General features: G+C 34.0%; 1 non-coding gene across 1 annotated transcript; it reads right to left on the reverse strand.

The window, feature by feature from the left end:
* Positions 1–12,135: 12,135 nt before the first annotated feature.
* On the reverse strand, positions 12,136–12,242 carry LOC121204113 (small nucleolar RNA R71). The gene has a single exon (XR_005899041.1). It is a non-coding gene; the product is annotated as a small nucleolar RNA R71 (small nucleolar RNA).
* Between the last annotated feature and the right edge of the window lie 13,569 nt (positions 12,243–25,811).

The raw sequence follows: 25,811 nt of genomic DNA on the forward strand, positions 1-25,811 counted from the left end.
TATTCTAGATCAAGAATGAGTTGAAAATCAAGGAAAAGAGAAAGTTGTTGAATAGTTCCTAAACTTTTGTCATTACTATAGTTTAGTCGGGTAAGTTCGTTCGTTTAATTTAATTCATTTTTTATGCTTATCTTGTAAAATTAATTTGTGAATGTTAGTTTAATATAGTCAAGGCTAAGGTAAGGAGAATTATATATATGATTTGTATATACCGTTGATTTATAATGTGAACTCCTATGTCGGATGAACGTACGATAAAGTACGATTGGCAAGCCAATAGGTTATAATGCGCGTTGTACGAGATTGATATGAAATAATATGATGATTCATTTATATTTCCTATTCACTAAATATATCGAAGTCTTGCATTTGTTACGGACTATCATGTTATATTACAGTGTTTTCTGGCATGTTACTGAGGGTGGATGTTAGTCTACAGGCTATGCACTTAGTGCCGAGGCATGTTAACGGTTGGATTGGCTTGCATGAGGGTTGGTGTGTTTCTGGATGGTTAACTGTGTACTCATATCCATATATCATTGACCAGGCAATGTTCTAGGGAAAACGAATTGTTATTGAATTGTGAAAAGTTTGCTCATAAACTCCTGATAGCTTTATGAATCAAAAATGAATAATCGAATCCTTATTTAAGTATTACTCACCTGTTGTTATCTACGATTGACATGAACTCTTTCTATTAATCTTGTTATTTGAATTATTATGTTTAATTCAATAAGCTTTGTCATTTTAATTGTTGAACTTACTAAGCTTTATGGAAGCTTACTTTGTTTTGTTTCCTTGTAGATAGTGTTTTGTGGAAATCGGGAGATCCTTTTGGTAGATTTTGGTAGATTTTGAATACAAACTTGGCTTATATGGCATGTAATAGGAGGATTTGAATTTTATTTGTAATGGTTCATAAATACTCACATTGTAAAACTTGTTATGCATGATGTTGTTGTGTGGAGTAACCATTTGAGATATGCATGCTTAGTACTAGTTAAAGCATAAGTGGATGTAGTTGAATTTGTATGAAATGGTAAGCTTTGATACTAGTAGTAGTACATACTTATGAGTTGAAAGTATGTATTTGAATTGTGGTGCCGGTAACACCTTAAACCTAGCTTAGATGAGAAGGCTAAGTTTAGAATATTATGTTGTCTTACCAGAACACAGTCATACTTAAAGCGAGCCTTTCACCAGTGTTAAGTTATAAAAACATCCAATATCTGGAACATAGTCAAATTCTAGAAATTAAAAAATAAAAAATTAAAACATAGGTTCACACACGTATATAAATATGATAGATGACCGAGTCCCACGTCTGCCAGCTGCTTATTTCTAAAAGTTTCCTGAAATTTATTCAAGTAGTTAGTGTGTTGCATTGTACAACTTAACATAAACAGACTAGCCCATGTGCAAGAACTCAAATATTATTGAATATTCAAATAACACTTCAATATCCTCAGTAAGATTTACAACCTAAAACAGATCTAGACACATAGACCTGGTACATAGTAGATGAGTACAGTTCTACGTATAACACAAATACGATTAGGTGCATGTGTCAGATATTAGTGTGTCACGTGGCTTGGGCACTCGCCCATGTACCTCACACAGCTCAGCACGCCCGTGTCCCTTGCCCGTATAACTCTAAATCTGAACTCAAAGAGTTACACGATATGGACAGACGCCCGTGTCCCCTACCCATGTGATTTCAAATCTGAACTCAATGAGTTACACAGCTTGGACACGCTCGTATGTCCTACCCATGTGACTTCTGCACATCGTTTCTCACACACGATTTAACACACGTCCGTGTGACCCCAAATTCAAACTCAAGGAGTTACACGATCCCCCACACGGGCTCTCATATGGCTGTGTGACCCATATAGCCTGCACACATGCCTGTATGGCAGCCTTGTGCCATCGAAAGCCCCGTTTTTTACAAAGAAAAACGTAGAAAAATAAAGGGGTTTCAATACCCATTTGTTATCTGACACTGTAGAAGCACCCAATTGCAACTTTTAAGCCTAAAATAAGTTTCGAACACTCAATTCAACATTACATTCGCAAAACCACAAGTATTGACAATCAAATTCTATCGAAACCTTTGACTCCCTACACGAAACGAGAAAAAGTTTACTTACAGCGGAATCCCAGTACACATTCAACTCCTAAGTAAAACGGGAGGTGTTAGACGTCTCTAGAGTCTCCCTTAGCGCACAAGAACAGAACATACAACAAGATTATCAGTCCTTACGACATTTCATCAAACACTCGTATCCTATTCTTGAGCCAAAACTCAGCTCTCTCAATATCATCATCAGTAGTAGCACGAAACTCTTCAGCCCCATATTTTATAATTTTATCAACCGGAGGCTTACTCAATTGAATCGTATTCACAACTTGTGGCATGACAGGAACTTGTGGAGGATTATGTGGGGGTGAAGGTTGTGGAGCAGCCAGATTAGTTCTAATATACTGAGTGAACCACTCATTCATCATCTAGAAGAAGGCTTGCTTAGCCTCTCCCTTGTGCCTACTCGTAAGCGGCCTAGAATCAGTCGGCGCTGCCCTTTGAGCAGGAGCAGGTGCATTACTTTCCACATCATCAGCTACAGCTTGACGGGGATCCATTTACCATATGATAAACACATTTTAACTGTCAGGAATCATCACACTATCATAGTTTATATATATGGTATGTATAGCTAGACTCTCACATGCTACGTTAGTCCTAAAATCGACTAATCTGTAGTTCTGATACCAATTAAATGTAACACCCTTAACCCATATCTGACGTTAGAATAAGGTTACGAGGCATTACCGAAAATCACACACAATTCACATACATACATTCATAACCAAAATCTATTCATATCAATCACATTGTCTCTTGTAAGGTCCTATGATACCTTAAAACATGCTTAGAAGAGGTTCAGGACTAAACCGATAACATTCACAAACTTTGGGAAACATAGAAAATTTCAAAGATATAAGGGTCACACGCCCGTGTGAACAGGCCGTGTGCTTCACACGGCTACCAAACACACCCGTGTCATAGACCGTGTGAAAACAGGGCATACATACTGACTTGCACCACACAGCTGAGGACACGGACATGTGCCAGGCCGTGTGAAATCTAAAAGGGTTACTGACTTGGGTCACACGGCCAACCATACGCCCATGTGTCTAGGCCGTGTCAAAACTGTAGGGTATACTGACTTTAATTCGAAGGGTATCCAAAGGGACACACGGCCGTGTAACATGACCGTGTGTGGCACACGGCTGAGACACATGCCCGTGTCTCTACCAGTATGAGCAAAAATAGGCCATTTGCAAAGCCAATTTGCCACCCTAATCTCAAGTACACAAAGTAACCAAATTTGGTATCATTTCATCACATATATAGGCATTCAAAACATGCAATTTCATATACATTTCATGCCATTTATACATCATCTTTTTCACTACTCAATTACACAACCAAAAACATGCCAAATCAAATTGATACTTTAACTAATATCCACATTTAAACACACCCCAAATCATCAAGCAATTACTAATCCAAAATGGCATCCAAACTTCATATTAAATTATACCAAAATTGACCATTTCTCAAGCATAACACATCATTAACAATTCACTAAATACTTATTCATCAACCCATCAAAATAACCATATCATATCTACCAAAACATAAGGCATCATAAATGCATAACATATCACATATTAACTCATAACATAAGTCAAGTTCAACTTTAACAACAACACCATTTACAAGCCAATTCACATGGCTAAATTCAGAGTTCCAAAACATACCAAAATGACACTAGCCTATACATGCCATATACCATATATAAAAAGCTTCAAAAATACCAACAAGAAGTTGATAGTGTGATGACGTATTCCCAACGATCCTCGAGTTCGAGCTAGCTTCGATAATCTATAAAAGCATGGAAAGAACACACAAAGTAAGCTTTAAAAGCTTATTAAGCCATATACAAATAAATCATTTTATGAATCAATATCATTACCATCAATTAAACTAGATATAAAAAAGCACAATTTAATACACCTTCAAGATCACAAACCTTTCTATTAATTAATTTATACTTCTCAAACATATCGATTCATCAATTACCTTCTCTTCTCAAAGCTCATATGAATTTCGTACATACTGAATCACTTAGCTCATTCACATATTCTTTCTCAAATTGACTTTGCCCGTTGAACCGTTTAGAATCGTTAAGGATACTTAGAAATCACATAAGCTCGTGCAATGCCATATCCCAGATATGGTCTTAAATGTTAACACATATCGATGCCACTGTCCCAGACAGGGTCTTACACAAAATCTATTAACGACGCCAATGTCCCAGACATGGTTTTACACTTAATCTCAATACAATGCCAATGTCCCAGACATGGTTTTACATGTAATCACATCTCGATAACCTAATGTCATGACATCTGTATCCTATACTATTCCTAAGGTTCGTACCGGACTTTCAGATGTCGAAACTCTGTCGATTCTTGCTCGTAAGTGCTCATTCAACATTTATAATAATTTAATGGCAGTAAGCACATATAATTCAATTTAAAAGCATTCATTTGTATATGAATTTACCTCGTAATCAGAATAAACGGATGGGTTGACTATTCGATAACTTTTGTTTTCCTCCGATCTAAATCTGATTTCTTTCGTTCTTGATCTATATACATTCAAAATTAACCCTTTTATTCATCAACACATTCAATTTCATCCTAAAAAACATATTTGGGCATTTTTACACTTTATCCCTTAAAATTACACATTTATTCAATTTAGTCCCTATTTCATAAATACACAAAATTCATAAAATTTGACAAAACTCATGCTTAGCCGAATTCTCTATAGGTCCCTAGAAGCCCATTATTTTTATTTATTTTACAATTTAACCCTTTCAATTTAGACTTTTCACAATTTAATCCTATTTAAGCATTTCCACTAAAAATCACTTTACAAAACATAGATATCTATCATCAAACTTTAATAATTCATCATCAAACATTAAAAAACACATGAAATCATCAATGGAAACTTTCAAAATCACCAAAAAATTCAGAAATTAAGGTACGAGCTAGCTAGTACTCAAAGCAACGATCACAAAAACGTAGAAATCATCAAAAACCGAGCAAAGAGCATACCTTAATCAAAGATTATCCTCGCCGAATATCAAAGCCCTAAAATGGTTTCTTCTTCACTTCATATTCGGTTGAAAAAGATGATAAAATGTCAAATTTTAACTTTGTTATATTCAATTAATCTTAATTGCCAAATTATAAATTTAACCTTAAATAATACCACAAAAAATTCATGATATAATTCCCATTAATGTCCATTAACATTTTCAATGGGTTAATAACATCATAAGGACCTCATAAATAACAAATCATAGCAAATAAACACTTTTAACTTATAGCACGCCACTTTTGCATTTTACGCGATTAAGTCCTTTATCTCAAATTAACCACTTAAACGAGAAAATTAGTACACGAAACTTTCACACGTACATATTCACATGTTGTAAACACATAAAATAATTTTAAAATAATTTTCTGACCTTAGATTTGTGGTTCTGAAACTACTGTTCCGATTTAGCTAAAACCGGGCTGTTACAATCTCATTTGATTGGTGATATGAAAATCATTTTTATATGCAAAATAATGTGCTTGCTGAAATGAGCCTAAATAATGGCTAATTATTTACTTATAAGTCTGTAACACCCCATACTTGACCCAATCATTGGATTCGAATTATAGAATACTACATTCCAAATTACTCAATTTCACGTATACTTTCAAATTTTATTATCTGCAAAAATAAAATAGTGAAAACAATAACACAATTGATATTGCTGCCAAGTAAATTCAAGAATTAAATGAATCTATGTCGTTAATAAAATTTTAAGTGAATATACAATAGTTTTACCAAGTAAACTTCACTTATTTAAAATGATCACTTAATATTTTGACTACCTAGTTTCATTTACAACAAAGACCTTGAGACTCCGCCTCTGGGTTGCCCCGTTGTGTGCAAGCTACAACTAAGAAACAAATATGCCGTTGCATAGTAAACTCTAGCTTGGTCCCTTCTCAAACTTTCACTAAAACATCCCACACCCAGCCTAGATGTTATGGCCGAATCTTGAGAAGTTACACAATCTCATTTAAAACTCTAAATTTCTTTTTAACTTGAAAAGTTGGGGTTTCGAAAATATTAATTTGGCAAATCTCTTACAAGTTTTTAGAAAATTTCTTGTTGAAGATATTTATTTTACAGAAAACATTTAAGTGGTTACTTTATTTTACAGTAGAAATTTCTAAGTTGTTAATTTTGAAAAATCGTGGTTCTAGTTTGTGAAATCGCACAATTTTATAGTTTAACGATGCTAACTATATCAAAAAGTCTAACAAAATAAACCAAAAATCGAAAAATAAGTCCAAAAGTACCAATTGTCTAAAAAGTCCATATTAAACAATAAGACTCTTAAAAACCATTGTATTACTGAGAATCCAACCCGAGCTTCTGCACACTGTCTGATCTTAAGTTTCCTGATTACTTGAGAAGAAAAATAATTAGGTGGGCTTACAAAGCTTAGTGTGCAACTTAACCCTTACATACAGAAATCATGAATCGAACAGCTACAAACATGACATATCTCACGATGCAACATGGTAGACAGATTAGATACAAATGGCATGGCATATCATGTAATGCAACATATTTCACATATTAGATACATATACAGATACAAATACAGACACAAATCCTACCCCCATCCGCTACAGGCTATCTTCGTTCATCCTTACACACCAATTAAGGTAATAAATACCCATCCAACCCCACACACCAAATAAGTCATCGTAAGTCACTATACAAAATGGCCAGACAAGGCTGCCAGAAATAATGTAGTAATCCGCCCGAGTCAGACAAGTGTGGTCAAGCCATCATAATAGATATGTTGTTAAACAACCAGATAGGGCAGATCATTAAACTGCCTACACTTCTTCCATCACATAATGATCCTACCCCAATGCACATACTTAAACATAATACATACACAAATGCTTGCAAATGAATCATGCTCTAAGATATTTCTCAAATTACATATTAGATGCAAAACTTACATTACTGACTTGCTTCAAACGTTACATATACAATATCAATATCAATATCACAGATTTCATATATAGAAGTCATACAAATCACATAACAGACCTTACAAAGTGGCTAACCTTAAAACGTACATCAAACACAACCCTAACTAAATTTTACTGAAAATGGGCCCACACATTGTGTGGTCCACATGGTCTTTTGGCACACATGGCCTGGAACACAACCGTGTGGTTTTTGACTTTGCACCATTCACTGATTTTCGGGATTGAAGATACACACCTGATTGATTCTGAATAGTGAAGTAATGACACAATTCCAGTCCCTAAAATAGTATTCAAAAAAACCAAATTAACAGTAATATACTAAAATTCGAACACTTTTTTTTGCTACAAGCACTAACTATTCAACCTTAATACCAATATTCGACCTTAAATAGAGCATTAGTCACTTACCTTTGAAAGAAACAACAACTTCTACCGACACCTAGATCGTCAGAGGAATCTTTGTCACCTGATATTCACCTAAATAGATTCAAAAACAAATAAATTGAAATTTGTAAACTAATCCACACACTTCGTGTCATATCACTAAAGAAAAAATAAACCAAAAATACTTATGAAAACAAACCTGTACTAAATTGAAGTGCCTTGATCACAATGATGAAAATCAAAATCAAACGTAGAAGTAAAGAAGTGAATGAGCAAAACGATATGAAGAATTTTGTGATAGAGATTCGAAAAGAAAAGAAAAGAGGATTAGGGAAAAGAACAAAAAATAGAACGTGAGAGAAAGGGAGAAATAGAGAAAGTGAATGGTTGAGGGAGATTTTTAGGGAGAGGTTTTTTTGTAATTAAAAAAAGGAAAAAAACTACCTATATGCCACCAAATCCCATTAATTAACCACTTATAAGATTTTACAAAGTTTGAATTTAACTCAACTACTAACCACATGGGTGGCACGCTTAGGGAGAAGTAAAAAAAAGTCTGCCTTTATGCACAACAGATTCGAACATGAGACCTCTGGGTAAGTTAATGCCTCACCAACATTCTCATTCTTGTCCATAAATACACAAAATTTAAAGTCAAGGTAGAAAGGCTAAGTCAAGGGTTGAGATAAAATTAAAAAATTCAAGGGAAAAGATTCGAACACAAAACTTCAAGCACATAAATAGAACAACTATCCACTGAAATAGATTATTTTACATGACGTGATTTAGAAATTTAAATCTAAGAATTTTAGGGCGTTACATTCACAATTCCTTATTTAGCTACAATATAACAACACAACTAAGTTCCGAAGAACTTTATGAGTTTCCATACCTTACTAACACAACATTGTCTCGTTTGCACACCGTGACTATGTTGGGGTTATATGCCATTCTCATTGTCACAAGAAATAATTTCTTGGTGGTTTTCACTTATTAACTTTATTCTCTTAAATTGCCTTTGTGGCTCCTTTTGCATCTATTCCCTCGAGAGGGAAATCCTCCCAAACTCTTACTTGAAACTGCTTGTAAAAGATAATCCATCTCTAATTTCTGTAACACTCCTTGCACTAGTGACTGCAAATATGCATTTAAAACTATTTTTTGGCAAATAATTACTATTACGAACTTTTAATAGTGGTTTATCCTACCGAACTCTAACTATTATTGTGATCCTCCTAGATCCATAAGGGAAACATTCTTGCAGCTTAATAAAGAAAGTTTGCTCATCCCTATCAAATGGACAGGTTGGATGGTACATTTCACAAAATGGACTTCGACATTAGATCGTCTTAACGGACATGCACATTTACGGTAGTTCTATGGTCGTAGACTTCCATTTGTCATAGTAAAGGCTCTCATATGTTCCCCGGGGGGCTCTAAAACATCCCATAAAAGGCTCTTACACGTCCTACATAAGGGACTCCCATATAAAGGTGCTTATTGAGTCTCTATATCATTTAATATCCTTTCCTGGCTCAGTCCAACTGAACCTCCTTCAAAGCCACATAAATAAAATGCATATGTAATCCCGTGTATGGCAATTCGAACCTGTACAAAGCCACATAAATATCATACATAACATATACAATAATTCACCAACAAATACTGTTTATTACACGACATATAACACGTCGATCATACCATTATGGAACATAATTACATTTACTACCAATCATTTATATCAATTCAATTCACAACACAACATCATATCGTGCCTTTTATTTACTTAACATAAAAAACCCAGTACCATACAATTGCATCTTATTATGCAACATATACCACGCCAAACATATCATTTATTCATAATGATCAGACTCATAACCAAGAGTATTTGCATGTCAACACTACATGCACACATAAGACATCAACACTTCACCATAACTGGATTCACCATTTGTAGAACACCTATTCATCATATTCAATGTTAATGACACAGAACACATACATAGTTAACTAAAAACTATATCAGAATCCAACTAAGACCATTAAAAACCATAGTTAACTAAAATCCTTAACTATCTTTTTTTTCTTGAATCTGCTAAGGCAAAAAGATTAGAAAACTTACCAACATGCAAGATTTCCAATTTTTGAGACTTAAACCTCAGTCTCACCCTATCATGCACAAACGTTCCATAATCTTTCTCTTTTCCATGGAAACCATAGAAAAGATGCAAAGAAAAATAAAAGAATCATATCATCGGAGAAGAATGCTTCTTCTATATATATATATATAGTCCTTTCGACCCATAGCACCAAAACCAATTTATAGCCACCTGGAAATACCAAAATCATCATGTCTCATATTAACATATACTTAGTTCAAAACTAATGGGAATATGGTTGCATAACTCTTGAAAAGAGTTATATTTGAAGCCTCTAGATTAGATTAATTGTTTGTAATTAAGTAAATATGTTTGAATTCTTAGATATTTTTAGGACATTACATAATAAAGCTTGGATTGTACTATACATATTATTATTTGTTACATCAATTATTGGGGAAGAAAGCTGTTGTTTGTAGTTGGCAGCAAGTGCAAAATGAAGAAAAAAAAAAGAAAAAGGGTAGGAAAATAAATGAAGTGAAATATTGCCATGATAAAATGTTGGTTAGATTGCCAAAAAAAATGCCATGGCAATTCCAGGAAGATGATGCAGCACTCAGTTCACATCACTCTCAACCAGTTGTACTTGTACCAGATAAATCACCCTGAAAAAGAGGAAGCAAAAGGTATGTGCTGAGAGGGAGGGACCTACCCTATAAATAAGAAGAGAAAAAAGAGAAAATATGAGTATCATAGAGAGAGAAAAAGAGAGAATAACGGTTTCTATCTCTCTGAATCATTTTCTCGTGTATTCTCAGAGGGAGAGTGAAAATGGTAGCAACTTACAGAGCATTGGACTTACAGATTCAAGGAAGGGGAAAAGAAATCTACCCTGAGTTTTGTATCAATTCTCATTATTATAGTGAAAGCTAGAGTAGTAAAAGCTTTCTGCAGTTTTGCCTTTATTTTTTATATGAGATTGTGATTTGTGAATTTAAACAATGACGTTGAATGGTTCTAGTATGAATTCTAATGTTCAACCTATGAGATAATTTTCTTTGGGTTGGAATTATTTTGTGTGAATTTTTATTAACTTTTAATGCCCATGGTTTGATTTTGAGTTGAATACTGTTTCATTCGATTTGAGATTATTTTTAATGCATGCATGCAAGCTCTAGGCATAGATGACTATGTAGCATGTTATTAGATTTAATTTAAATCTAAAAAGATAAATTAGATTGAATTATAATGGTTGATAAAGGCAAGTATTCGAAAGAATAACTATAGCACTCTAGACATAGAAGTTGCAACCTGTACATGGAAAGAGAGAAAAATCTAGATATCATTCTTGAGTTTGTAGACATACAACAACTCAGAATGATATCTCAAAGTTTGTCTTTCAAAAGAAGTAGACTGCAATAATGATTCCCTGAGCAGTAGAAGGATCAAGATTTTGCCATGACATTATTATGTTATAGAAATAAACCCAAATATTTTCAGCCTTTATCATCCAATAGTACACTCTCTTTCCCTCTTACTTTTTGGAATTGCCACAACATTTTAATTGCTATAGCATATTTTTAGTCATAATTGATTTTCTTAATCCTTCATTTCATCTCTTTAGCAATTATTCACTTGTCCCTTTTACTGAGTTCAATTAGTTAGTTTCATAGTAATAGCATAACTAATTATTTCAGTCAATTCCGATCCCTGTGGAGATGATACTCACTCATCATTTTATTACGTGATTTGACATGTATACTTGCACATTCGCATTACACAGTCACATGCGACAAGTTTTTTACGCAATTATCGAGGATCGACAAAATTTTGATGAAATATTTGGTGTGTTATTACCTCTTTAATTTTGTTTGTTTAGCTTAATTAGTTGTTTTGATCTTTTTTTCAGGATTTTATTTTGTTTGTGCAAGAGTAGAATTACTCCAACAATTGAAAAGTACTCTTTGATCCAAAAATTGGGAGAACCTTAAGAAGAAAGAGAAAAGAATTGCGAGAAATGGAAATAATTAGAAATGATCAAGTTAGAGAAGAGCAATTACATCAAGAAAGAAGGGATGCTGATATTCCTTAAATAATAGATGACAGAGACAGACCCATCAGAGAAAGAAAGAAGCCGTATATTCAGGCTCAGCATTTCGAGTTAAAGTTGGTAATGTTTCAAATGTTACAAACAGTGGCGAAATTTAGTGGGTTGCCTATTGAGGACCCAAGGTTGCATTTAAGGCTTTTTTCGGAAGTTTTTGATTCATTCAGGCAATAGGGTGTTCCTGAATATGCCCCGAAACTGAAGTCATTCCCTTATTCGTTGCGAGATCATGTCAGAGCATGGTTAAATGCATTACCATTTGGTACCGTGACATCTTGGAATAAACATTGTCAGAGGTTTCTACTGAGATTTAATCCTCTAAAAATGAATGTCAAACTAAGGAATGATTATACATCTTTTCGGAAATTTGAGGATGAAATATTATATGAAGCATGGGAATGATTCAAGGAGTTAATCAGAAAATGCCCGATGCATGGTTTCCAACATTAGATACAAATGGAAATATTTTATAATAGATTGAATTTGCATACAATGATGGTGGTTGATGAATCTGCCAATGTGACTTGGCTCAATAAATCTTACAATGAAGCTTATAAAATTATAGAAAGGATAGCAAAAAATGATTATCAATACCTCACTACCAAAGTAGGGGCCGGACGAAGAGTTGCTGGAGCAATGGAACTTGATACGATCACTTCCCTAACAACTCAAGTATCATTTTTAACGAATATGATTAAAACACTGAAAAGACTAGCTGCAGTGCAGGAAATGAAAGCAGCTGAGTTAGCATATGTTTATTGTGGAGAAGATCATGTTTTTGATGAATGCCCATAAAATCCAGCCTCATTTTATTATATGGGAGATTTCAATCGCAACAAAAACAACCCATATTCCAACACATATAATCTGGAGTGGAAGCAACATCTTAACTTCAGTTGGAGTATTCCAGGGGAGGAAATTCTAGCAATGTTATTCGACAGAATGCTGCGGGTGCATCACCTAATACAATCACCTTATACCATGACAAAATGTGCAGCAAAATCCAGCCTCGAGTTATTCATCGATGGAAGATTTATTGAAGGAATACATGACAAAGAATGATGTTATCATCTAAAGTCAAGCTGCATCTTTAAGAGCTTTAGAGAATCAAGTAGGGCAAATTGCCAAAGATTAACACCAAAACCATAAGGAGTACTGCCAAGTGATACTGAAAATTCACGATCTCAAGGAAAGGAGTAGTGTAAAGCTATTCTACTCAGAAGTTGCACGCAACTATCAAGAGGTTTTAATGACGCCACTATTAAAGAAAGTAGTTCAGATTTCACATAAGAAGAGTCCAGAACCAATAGTGGAGTAGGCTACAAAGGAAAAGAGTAACTAGAAAAATGTTGAAACAGATTCACCGTGCATTACCAATAAAAATGTCACGACAAAATAATCGCAAAAAATGGAAGGAAAGCCACTGCCACTTTTTCCTTAGTGTTTCCAAAACTCTAAGCAAGATTTCCAATTTAAGAAATTCTTGGATGTCTTGAAGCAACTACAGATCAACATACCGTTGGTGGAAGCATTTGGAATAAATTCCTAATTATGTGAAATTCATGAAAATTATCTTATCAAAGAAGAGAAGGTTGAAAGAGTTTAAAACTTTTGCTCTCACTAAAGGGTGCATAGCAATGCTGAGAAACAAATTACCACCAAAATTGAAGGATCTAGGGAGTTTTACTATACCTTGCTCTATTGGAAACCATTATGTAGGCAGAGCACTATGTGATTTGGGTGCAAGTATAAATACAATGCCTATGTCTATTTTCAAGAAGCTGGGAATAGGGAAAGCAAGACTTACAGCTGTCACTTTACAACTTGCTAATCGTTCATATGCACATCCAGAAGGTACAATAGAAAACGTGTTGGTAAGAGTTGACAAACTTATTTTTCTAACAGACCTTTTCTAGCAACTGACAGAATATTAATTAAGGTTCAAAAGGGTTAATTACTATGAGAGTTAATTATCAGCAGATAACTTTTAATGTTTTCAATGTTATGAAGTGTGTAGATAAAAATGAAGAATGCCATGTTATGGAGATAGTTGACACAATAGTTCAGGAAAAAATTGTAGATTTTTATCATAATAATTGTAGCAATGATGCAGATTTACTTGAGTTGATTGAAGCAGAAATGATTGAAGGGCTTGGTGAACTGATGGATGTTAAACAACTTGAGAATGGAGTGACGAAAAGTTTTGAATCATTAAATTTATCAAAAAAATCTTTTAAACCTCCTCGAGTATCCATAAAAGATCCTCCACTATTGGAATTAGAGCCTTTGTCAGCACATCTGAAGTATGCCTATTTGGGAGATAACAACACATTGCAAGTAATTGTTTCTGTGGCATTGAAAGTAAATCAAGAAGCTCATTTATTGAAAGTTCTGAAGAAATCCAAGAAAACATTGGGATGGACGATTGCAGATATCAATTGAATCAGTCTAGCAATCTGTATGCACAAAATAATACTAGAGGATTACCATGGCAAATCTATCGAGCAGCAGAGAAGACTGAATTCTATTATGAATGAAGTTCTTAAAAAGGAGATTATCAAATGGCTGGATGTTGGAATCATATACCCAATCTCGGATAGTTCTTGGGTGAGCTTTGTTCAATGTATACCTAAAAAAGGGGGTGTCACCATGGTAAGCAATGATAACAAAGAATTTGTTCCTACTCGTACTGTCAAGGGATAGAAGGTTTGTATGGACTATTGGAAGCACAACAGAGCCACAAGGAATAACCATTTTCCTCTACCATTTATCGATTAAATGCTAGATCGATTAGCGGGGAAAGCCGTCTATTGTTTTCTGCATGGTTATTCGGGGTATGACCAAATTGCTATAGCTCTTGCTGATCAAGAGAAGAGCACATTTATATGTCCTTATGGAACTTTTTCCTTTCGATGAATGCTATTTGGATTATGAAATGCCCCTACAACATTTTAGTGTTGCATGATGATAATCTTTTCAGACATTGTGGAAAAACTCTTAGAAGTATTCATGGATGACTTCTCGGTGTTTGGTGATACATTTGAAGATTTTTTAAAAATTTTGGAATTAGTTATTTGTCGATGTGAAGAAACCAAACTTATTCTAAATTGGGAGAAATGCCACTTCATGGTTTGTGAAGGCATCATTCTAGGGCAAAAAATTTAAAAGCAAGGAATTGCAGTCGACAAGGAAAAAATAAAAGTTATTGTGAAAGTTCCACCACCCTCCACAATTAAAGGTATTCACAGTTTTTTGTGCCATTCGAAATTCTACAAATGATTCATCAAGCTTTTCTCAAAAATATTAAAACACTTTTGTACATTGTTAGAATACAATAGACCTTTCAATTTTGATGATCAATGCTTATAGGCATTTGAGGAGTTGAAGAAACGACTAATCACAGCACAAATAGTCATAGCACTTGAGTAGAATTTACCTATTGAACTTATGTGTGATGCTAGTGATTTTGCCGTAGGGGCAATGCTTGGGAAAAAAAAACAAAGTCTTCCATGCAATCTACTTCACATGTCAGACGTTGACTAATTCACAACTAAATTATACTACCACCGAGAAGGAGGTATTAACTGTGGTATTTTCCTTTGACAAATTCAAGACTTATTAGTAGGCCCAAAAGTGATAGTTTATACGGATCACTTTGTCATTAAATACTTGGTAACAAAGAAAGATGCCAAGCCCAGTTTGATTCGATGGATATTGTTATTGTAGGAATTTGATCTAGAAATTAAAGATAAAAAAGACACAGAAAATCAAGTGGCTGATCACTTGTCTCAATTTGAAGCAGGACATGAAGACGGTCATATTCAATGCATCTAAGAGGATTTTGTAGATGAATAGTTATTAGTTGCCATGGCATTACTAGGGTATGCTAACATTGTAATTTTTTTGCTTAGTGGACTGCTGCCACCTAACCTCACAAATCGATGACAGAAAAAATTTCTCCATGATGCCAAGTAGTATTATTGGGATGGGCCATTTTTATTCAAACACTGTGCAAACCAGATCATTTAGAGGTGTGTTCCAGATGATAAGATTCAAAGTATTTTATTTCATTTTCATTCAGCACCATCCGGAGGGTACTTTGGGGGCATAAGAACTGTAGCAGAAGTTCTCCAATCTAGTTTTTATTAGATGAGAATGTTTAAAGATGCTCATGAATTTTTCCAAGTTTGCTATCACTATTAAAGAATTGGAACTCTATCGAGGAGGTATGAAATACCCTTGCAAACTATTTTAGAATTAGAACTATTTGACGTTTTGGGAATTGATTTTATGGTACCATTCTCACCTTCTTGGGGGAATGCATATATACTTTTAGTTGTTGATTATGTCTCCAACTGGGTTGAGGCTATTACTTTACTAGCAAATGATGCCAAATCAGTACTGAAATTTCTCCACAGGAATATTTTTACCAAGTTTGGTACTCGTGCTCTAATTAGTGATGAAGGTTCACACTTTGATTGCAAATTAGTTGTTAATGCTTTGAACAAGTTTGGAGTTAAGCATAACATTGCCACGACATACCATCCCTGGACAAATAGGCAAGCGAAAGTCTCTAATAGAGAGATTAAACAAATTTTGGATAAGGTAGTCAATCCCAACAAAAAAGATTGGTTATCTAGATTGGATGAAGTTTTATAGGCATGTCACACTACATTGAAGACGCCATTAAGGATGTTGCCCTTTAAGCTTGTTTATTGGAAACCTTTCCATTTGCCTGTTAAGCTTAAACATAAGACATATTGGGCAATTAAAAAATTGAATATAGATTGGCATGTTGCTGGTACCCATAGCCTGTTGGAGTTGAATAAGATGGAAGAATTTTGAGAACAAGCATATGAGAATGTCAAGTTATACAAAGAAAAGATTAAGTGATGGCATGACAACAAAATTTTTCCACGCAATTTGCACCTGGACAACAGGTCCTATTATTCAATTCCAGACTTAAATTATTTCTGGGCGAATTGAAATCTCATTGGTTTGGTCAATTCAAGGTAGTACATGTTTACACTTATAGAGGTGTAGATGTTAAAGACAGCAAGACTGGTTCCAATTTTAAAGTCAATGGCCAACGATTAAAGCACTACTTTAGATCCCCTATAATCTATGATAAAATTTCCATCAATTTTTGAAATGTTTAATATTTCTTTCTTATTTTATTCATTGTTTTTAAATTTTATGTTTTGTTTCTTCAATAAGTTTATTTACTTTTTTTTCTACAAGCACACTATGGCCCATGATTGTAGGCATTAGCCCATTCATCACATTAATTTTTTTTAAGAAGCACTTTACCAGACCCATGCCTCCATTCTCTGATTTTCCTAAGGAATTGTTGTTGGAGCCTGAAAAGGATGATGATGATGGTGAAGAACCTACTGCGGAGAAGTAGACCACCGAAAAAGAAGGAAAAAAAAGAGAAAATTGAATTTGTCCATGTTGAATTTGCAAAGGAGGACGTTGATGTGACTCAAGCTACTGCACCTGCAGACACCATGACTACGTTGACTATTGTACCTATGACTGAACAAGAACGAACAGTTCATCAACTGATTGATGATCTCACGAAGTTATACACTAATGATAAAGAAGAGATGCCTATTACCCGGCTAAAACAGAAGTATTACAAGCAAACTGTTGGAAAATATGTCCAAGATGATGTTGGTGAAATAGAAAGAAAGGAACACTACAAACATGCAACCAAGAAATCCACCCAATCCAAATAGAGTAACCTTAATTCTATCTAGGCTTTTGTTTCTTTTCTTTGATTTTATACTATATGTTTCATGCATTCATATTTAGGGTCATGGCATTCTTATAATTGATAGTTATTGTTTTTGCATTTTTCCATATTTCATTATTCATGCATTGAGGACAATGCATCCCTTAGGTTTAGGGGTGTGTTGTGTTGTACATATAGTATACTGTAGATAGATGCTTTAATGTTCATGCATTTTTTCATTCATTTTTCCATTACAAAAAATGTCAAATAGCTGATAAATTATAATGAGTATATTGTTATAGGTGATATTCAATGAGGATAATAACTCTTCGACTAATTTAGAAACTTGTGAACGTTGATTAAGCATGTTTAGCTTAGGATAATTGTTCGAAAAGTGATTCCTAAAAGTAGAACAACTTAAGTATCAATGCAATTAAGTCTGTAGTAGGATTGTTTTAATGCATCTAGAATTTCTTAATCCTAAATTCAATAATTTGGTTATGAATGATAAGGAATACCTTAGCAATATCTTTTCACTTTAATGTTTGAAACTGTTGAGTAGGTTAGTAATGTTTTGTTTACTCCGTCGTATTATTAATCAAAAAAATAAGTTCAAATAAGAGTTAAAAAAACAATTTAATAATAATTTAAGGACTCTCTACTGTAGTAATAGGTCGATTCGCTAAGGAGGTAGTTGTTTGCTCAATCCATCTCTTTAGTTAAAAACCTTAGCTTTATGATTGAAATATATTCAAATTGTGGCATGATATACTACCTGGTAATCTATTGTATGCTCCATTGAGATTGTCAAGTAAAAAAATTATGTGATAAGATGAATTCCCTACAGAAAATAATATTTGTGATTAAAATCTTGAAATGATTGAATAAGTGAGAATAGTGAAATTGAGTTTAGAGGAAAGATATTTTAAATATATTAGGAGAGGTATGCTATAGGCATAATTGTATAATTAATTAGGAACTTTTATTTTTTGGAAACATTTTTTGCACTTTCTTTGCTAAACATTCTTATAAAACTTGAACCAATTTTTTTTCTTGTAATTTAGAAGCCTACTAAGAATAGAGGTATTAAATATACTTCACATGGTTCAATAGTGCATATGGTAACTATGCGTTTTGTAAAATATTCATGCATTCATGCATACTCATATATATTTTACTTGAGGACAAGCAACAATGTTTCCTCAACCAGCCAGCTACTTGTTCTTATTTGCAAAAAGAACCTGCCATATTAGAGGACCTTTCAATTTAGTATGCCAAACTTTTTTGCTACGTAGGACTTTAAAAATTAGGGTGTGAAACTCTCCCACCCTAAAAGAAAATTTCGTCCCCCAAATTTCTTATAATCGAGAAAATATTATTTGCAGTAGGGCGACATGTATTAACTCCATACAAGGTACTTGAGAAAATCTTCATACCCAAATACCTGGTGGATTAATCGTATTACCATGTGAATGCATGCATGCGTGCCCATAAAACTAATCATTTTATAAAGCAAATTTAAAGTGCGGTTTTACTGCTAGTGTGTAAGTCAGTTGTAATATTTATAGTTCTGATGAAATACAAAGTATTTCAAGGGGTCAAACCCAAAGGATATGGCAATTGAGTGATAAATAACCTATACTACAGAGTCTAAGCGGCTACTGGTATGATTTTATAGTACGACAAATCATAACAAGAAAGTTTTGTAAGAAAATTATATATGCTAATCTAATGACCAAATTGTATATAGTACTAAACTATGAGATTAACCAATAAATAACTAATGGTGGTTGGTTGATTTCAATATGGTTCATTGGTCTTTGAATGAGAGACTTAATTTGCTTAAATTACTAAGTGGTTCAATTTTATCTCTCGATCTCAATTTTACCAACTGAGACAAATTAATCATATTTATCTTTCGACCCCACCGGTTAATTTGGGACTAATGAATTGGTGCACAACAAGATTACCTCTTAGTCTCACTTGTCTAGATATTCCCTTAGACGTGTTAATTCCTAAGTTTTTAGGTCTATTCGATTTAGTTCAATTTATTACGATTTCATCCATTTTCCAAAAAATCAACTTACATACTTCTCCATCAACCAACCCCCTTTAAGGTTTAACTACACATGCTGAAAATAAAACTAATGGACAGGTAAATGAAAAGCAAAAGAGCCATTAAAGTAAATCTTAAGAAAAATATAAAAATTTATATTTTTATGCAAGAAAACTTAAACAATATGAAACTAAAGGAACTCAACAAAAAAACTAAAGCAATAAACATAAAAGGAATAAACTTTAGTCGATTTAAATTAAAAGAAACTGAAATACATTAAACTAAAATTAGAAATGTCTTACAACCAAGGTACATAGACTGAAAGTGCGAATAAAACTAAGCTACATTGATAACTAACTGAACTAACACTAAGAATACTAAGAACAAGAAAAAATTGCAGAAATATAAACTCTAAAACTAAGAAAGAAGAAGAGAAAAAAACCCTATAACAGTTGAAGAAAAACTAAGAGAAAACCAAGAGAACCTAAAGCTTAAACTAAAATAATGTGTGTTTCTCTCTCCTCAGCCAAAATTGGCTATTTTAGGCTAATAGTTGATGAAACTTAGTTGCCAAAATTTCCCCTACACAAGCCTTGTGTTATTGGTGCGTTGGGTGGACAATGACTACCTTTGTTTGTCCAACTTTTTCCCCTCACAATATTGGTATCGCGATACCCTGGTCAATTTCAAACTTGGGGGTCTTCTTTGAGGGTGTTATTATGATGCCCAAATTGGATATCACGATACCATTGAAGGGTGGTCTCTAGTCTTCAAGTTTGTTGGAGGTACGATTCTAAGGTTTGGATATCGCGATACTCTTTCCTTTGGTTCTATTTTCACTCGTTTTCAATGTCCAACACATCTCTATACCACTCAACCACACGTTAGGGTCCCCAATGGAACTATTGGCCAAATTAGGTCATAAAAATGAGTAAAATAACGACATATACACTTATTAACTTAAAATCTAAACATTATCAATAACTGCATAATTTTCCATATCAAATCATGATAGATCAAGCTCCCCCACACTTAACTTTTTGTGTGTCATCAAGCAAACACACTAAACATGCAAAAAAAAAGGGCAACTCTTGGATTAAATCAGACAATTAAGTCACATAGTGGTAAACATCAAACTCGTACGAGAACCACCTCACGTGTAACTTAAGAGTGGTATCTAGATAACTTGTTTATTCCTAATGCAAACATAATTAGTTCACTAAGTTAAAATGTTAAAAGATGTAGAGATAATAGAAATGGACATATGTACAAGTGTTATCCATCAAAATAGATCATTAAGATTGCTCATATATAGTTAAAAAGAATTTCTCATATTCGTTCAAATAAATGCAAGCTATTCATAAATTAATGTGTAGGTGACTTATTTGGATCCTAAAGGTCTTCTAGGCTTGTAGCATTCTATAACAGCTCGGTTTTGACCCTAGTCAGAATAGTGGTTTCAAGACCACAAATTCGAGTTAGAAAAATATTTTAATATTAATTTCCGTGTATTTGGTAAGTGAATTGACATGTGTGAAAGTCTCATGTGAAAATTTAACTGTTTGTGTGCTTAATTTGTAAAAAGGACCTAATCGCATAAAATATAAAAGCTGTGTGCTAGATGTTTAAGTGCTTATTTGAGTTGGCTTTCTAGAGTAAAGGTCCTTATGTGGTTATTTGACCATTGGAAGTTTGAATGGACTAATAAGGGCATGTGTTAGGTGAATTTATAATTGTTTATAAAAGGGCAAAATGGGAAAATGTTTATTAAAGTAATTTATATGAAAACAAATTAGAAAATCATGTCATTTATGTGTTCATCCACCGAAATTGAAGAACAAAAAGAAACCATAAAGTCTTTTAGGTTTCGGCACATTGGAAGCTTAATTTGGGTATGTTTTTACTTCGGTTTTTGATAATTTTTACGTTTTTGAGATTGTTGCTAAGTGTACTATAAAGCCCATGCCTCAATTTCTGATTTTTTTGATGATTTGAAAATGTGTCATGGATGAATTCATGAGTTTTGTGTTGTTAAATGGTGAAATATGAAAGCTTGATGTTGAGTTTACATGTTTCGTCTTTGGATTTTGGTTGGATTTGAGTAAATTGGGCTAATTTGTGAAAATGTTATTTTGAGGGACTAAAATGTGAAATAAATGAAATGTATGGACTAGTATGAGTACTAGAATAATTCGGCCAAGCATAAGCATATGCAATTTATGTGTATTTTGTGATTTTGTGAATTAGGGACTAAAGTGTCAAAATGTAAAAAATGAGGGTTAAATTGTAAAATGCCCTAAATATGTATTTATAGATGGAATTGTATTAATTGGTGAATAAAAGGGTTAATTTTGAAAACCTATAGATCAAGAAAGGAGGAATTCGGACTTAGATCGAGGAAAGTCAAAGGTTATCGAGTAGATAGTCCGAGTCGACAAATTTTGAGTACGAGGTAAGTTCGTACTTAAAATATGATGTTAAGTATGTTTTGATGTCTTTATTATACATAGGTTGTATACAATTGAATTGGATAATATGGTGATGAAACAGAAGTTGTGGCACTAAGTGTGCAATTTAAACTAGCTTGGGCACTAAGTGTGCGATACCGACTTAGTCTTGGTTATTTGATATGGCACTAAGTGTGCGGAAATATTTAGCTTCGGCTAACCTTATAGCACTAAGTGTGCTGATGTATAAAATACTAATAACCTATGGAAAGTCTTATAACATTCAACATGAGGTAAATACAAAAGTGAATAAGTACGGAAAGCTTCAGGTATGTATAATGCCTAAGTGGTAGGTGATGTTATGTATATGAATCACATTGAGTTGATATAGTTATATGGATTGAAATTGTGCAAATACTCATAGGTTATCATTTTATGTTCATATACTATGAATGTTTTGAGTACAAGCTTACTAAGCTTTTGAAAGCTTACTCTGTGTGATTACTATCTGTTTTACAGTTATCGTAGCTACTGAAGGCTCGGGGATAGTCAAGGATCGTCACCACACTATCGACCTCATTTTGGTACTTTTCAAAATGTAAATATTTGAAGTATGGCATGTATAGGCTAGTAGTTGGGAAGTATGTTTTGTGATGTATATAGCTAGCCATGAGATTTGGCTAATTTGTGTTTGAACTCATATTTGATAGTGGCTTATGATATGTGCTGTTAATTTGCAATTATGGCATGTCTTAATTGGGTAAAGGAGAAGGTAAGTTTGGTGAGTTCATCGTATGAGAATGGATGATGTTTTTGATATAATCTTACATTATGTTTTAGCATAAAGAATGGTTGATTGGGTTGTACATATATGCTTGATTCCTTTTTTTTAGGTTGACCCATAATGGGGTGGCAAGCTGGCTTAAACCAAGCCTGCATTGTGCCACACAGTCAAAGGCCACGGGCGTGCTTTGTGGTCGTGTTTGTTTGGCAGTAACCTCTTAAAAATCACACGGCTTTGACACACGGGCGTGTTATAATGGTCGTGGGCATAAGTTAGTAGCTAACTAAGTATCGCACTGTAACACCCCTCTCCCATATCCCTCACCGGAATAGGATTCGAGGTGTTACCCGACTTAAACTCAGTCAATCACACAAAAACCGTGCTGAAAAATTTCAATCAATTTAAAAATTTTCTTTTCACATGCAATCTATCCCATATATGAGCTTACGAGGTCCAAAACATTAAAACCCTACATATGCCATAGACTCGAAATACTAGGATTTACTTACACCGATAACGTGAGCTCGACAGTGTGATAATATCTCCGGCGAACTCCAACCCGAGCAGGTAACTGAAGTCAACAATCTATAAAACAGAGAAACGTAACAACGGAGTAAGCTTTCATAAGCTTAGTAAGTCTTAAGCAATGCAAACAAATAAACGCAATTATACTTCGATTATTTAATTTCTTAATAGGCCAAATTCTAGGGATATTGCCATCTGGCCGAATATACACAAGCACATAATGCACGTTCCACGTTCTTATCACACTTAATCTGAATTCATATAACATATTTAAATTAAATACCCTCACATACTTTCACACCCTGACCAGGTGTATCATGATCATAGGTATAGTTTTAACATTTATTCACGTACGTATCACATTACTCCCTTATGATTCACTTCAAATCAAACTCACATATGAGTACATACTGCGTACCTGGCCCACTTTACGTATTAAATGTATTCATTTGACAATCTAGCACGAGGTACCTTATTCATAGGCTTTTCTCAAATCACTGGCATTGTAGCCTGCTAGGCTCGAGGCCCGATATCATTTCACCGGCTTTATAGCCTGCTAAGCTCGAAAGCCCGAATAGTATCTTACCGACATTATAGTCTGCTAAGCTCAAAGGCCCGAATAATCAAATCAACAAGTTCCATATAACATATTCATATCAATTGAGTACTAACATCATTCGAACGTATATATATTTATACATCTCAAACACTTTTCTTTCATCTCATTTTCACACTTAACATTTGATAGCTTATGCATAACATTTCACTCACATTCATTTCAAACTTATCATTCGATTATAAAAGCACATTGCATATTTACCAACATGTTATACTTGCCATTAGGCCATATAAGCATGATACAATACACTATCATTTCATCTTTAACATTCGGCTAAACCCTTATCTTACAAGGAACACCGAATTCACATAACATATCATTTCACCAGCATTACGTCTACTAGGCACGAAGGCCCGAATACACATCACCGGCACGAAGCCTGCTAGGCACGAAGGCCCGAATACACATCACCGGCACGAAGCCTTCTAGGCACGAAGGCCCGAATACACATCACCGGCATGAAGCCTGCTAGGCACGAAGGCCCGAATATAATACCAGCACTAGGCCTGCAGGATTTATCCCGGATATAATACCAGCACGAAGCCTGTGGGATTTAACCCGAATATTTTACCAGCACGAAGCCTGCGGGTCTTTAAGCCCGGATACACATCAAATATCATTCATATTTAATTATATATTAACATATCTCATTCAACATATCACATTTCCATTTCAACATTCAAACTTAACCCATAGTGACCATTCGACTATAAGTCATATGCATAAATTATTTATCGCGCAACTTAGTTCAAGTAGAACCAAAAGGTCATGATTCATCTAATATATACATATTGCTCACTGATTCGCACACAACCTTTCAAATTAGCAATTATAAGATGGTTCCGCACATAGCCCATCCTTATCGATAATTTACGATGGTTTTACCCTTACTCACATATATGTCATAGGCATTTTTACCTATGCTTCTCAATTCACATTCATGATTCAATTCCAATCGATTTAACATGCCTAAGTACATATCGCATACCTGAATAATTTACTTTACGGAACGAATCCACATATCGTATTAGCCCATAGTCTTATAGCACCACACTTTTAATGGTTTACCTCATCGAAGTTCACATTTAATCACTTTAGTGCCAAGCCATATTCGGCTATCACAAAGGACTAATAATAATAATTTTATACACATCATGGTTTCCTTTAGGTATTTAATAATCACAAATCGTGATATCTCCACCAGCACATATACAGCATAGTTTATTCATTGTAACACTCATTTAGTGCATCAAATTTCCAAATCCAATTCAACTTAAGCATAATAGCCATAATCGGCTTATAACCTTAAATCATTACATATTCGGCACATTAACTAAATAAAATTTACATTCCCTTTACCATATTAATTTAACTCTTGGGCATATAAAACGGAACCAAGCTTAAACACTTAAGAACTTACCTCGAATCCTGCCGAACAATTACAACGACTATTCGATTACTTTCTCTTTTCTTTTATCCGAATTTGCCCCTCTATGCTCTTGAGCTTAAAATTTAAAGATTTTAAACTAGTCATTATTCGACTATTCAAGCATCACTTTCAAAATATAATATATATATTCAACTTTCACACCTACTGATCATAGTAAGCTTATAAGAAATCAATAAGCAACTTAGTAACAAATTTTTGTCAATGTTTACCACATAATCATAATTTCACTGCAAGCTGTCTTCCTAAGCAATAGTCACTAAATCATTTATAACTGGATCTACGAAACTCCAAATCAAGTGCCATTAATTTTCTATGAAAATAGACCCATATATATTTTACCCATAAAATTTTCAGGATTTTTGGTTTGGCCAATCAATACCAGATTTTTCTT

This window comes from Gossypium hirsutum, chromosome A07 (genome assembly GCF_007990345.1).
Source record: "Gossypium hirsutum isolate 1008001.06 chromosome A07, Gossypium_hirsutum_v2.1, whole genome shotgun sequence".
In the NCBI taxonomy this organism is placed as follows: Eukaryota; Viridiplantae; Streptophyta; class Magnoliopsida; order Malvales; family Malvaceae; genus Gossypium; species Gossypium hirsutum.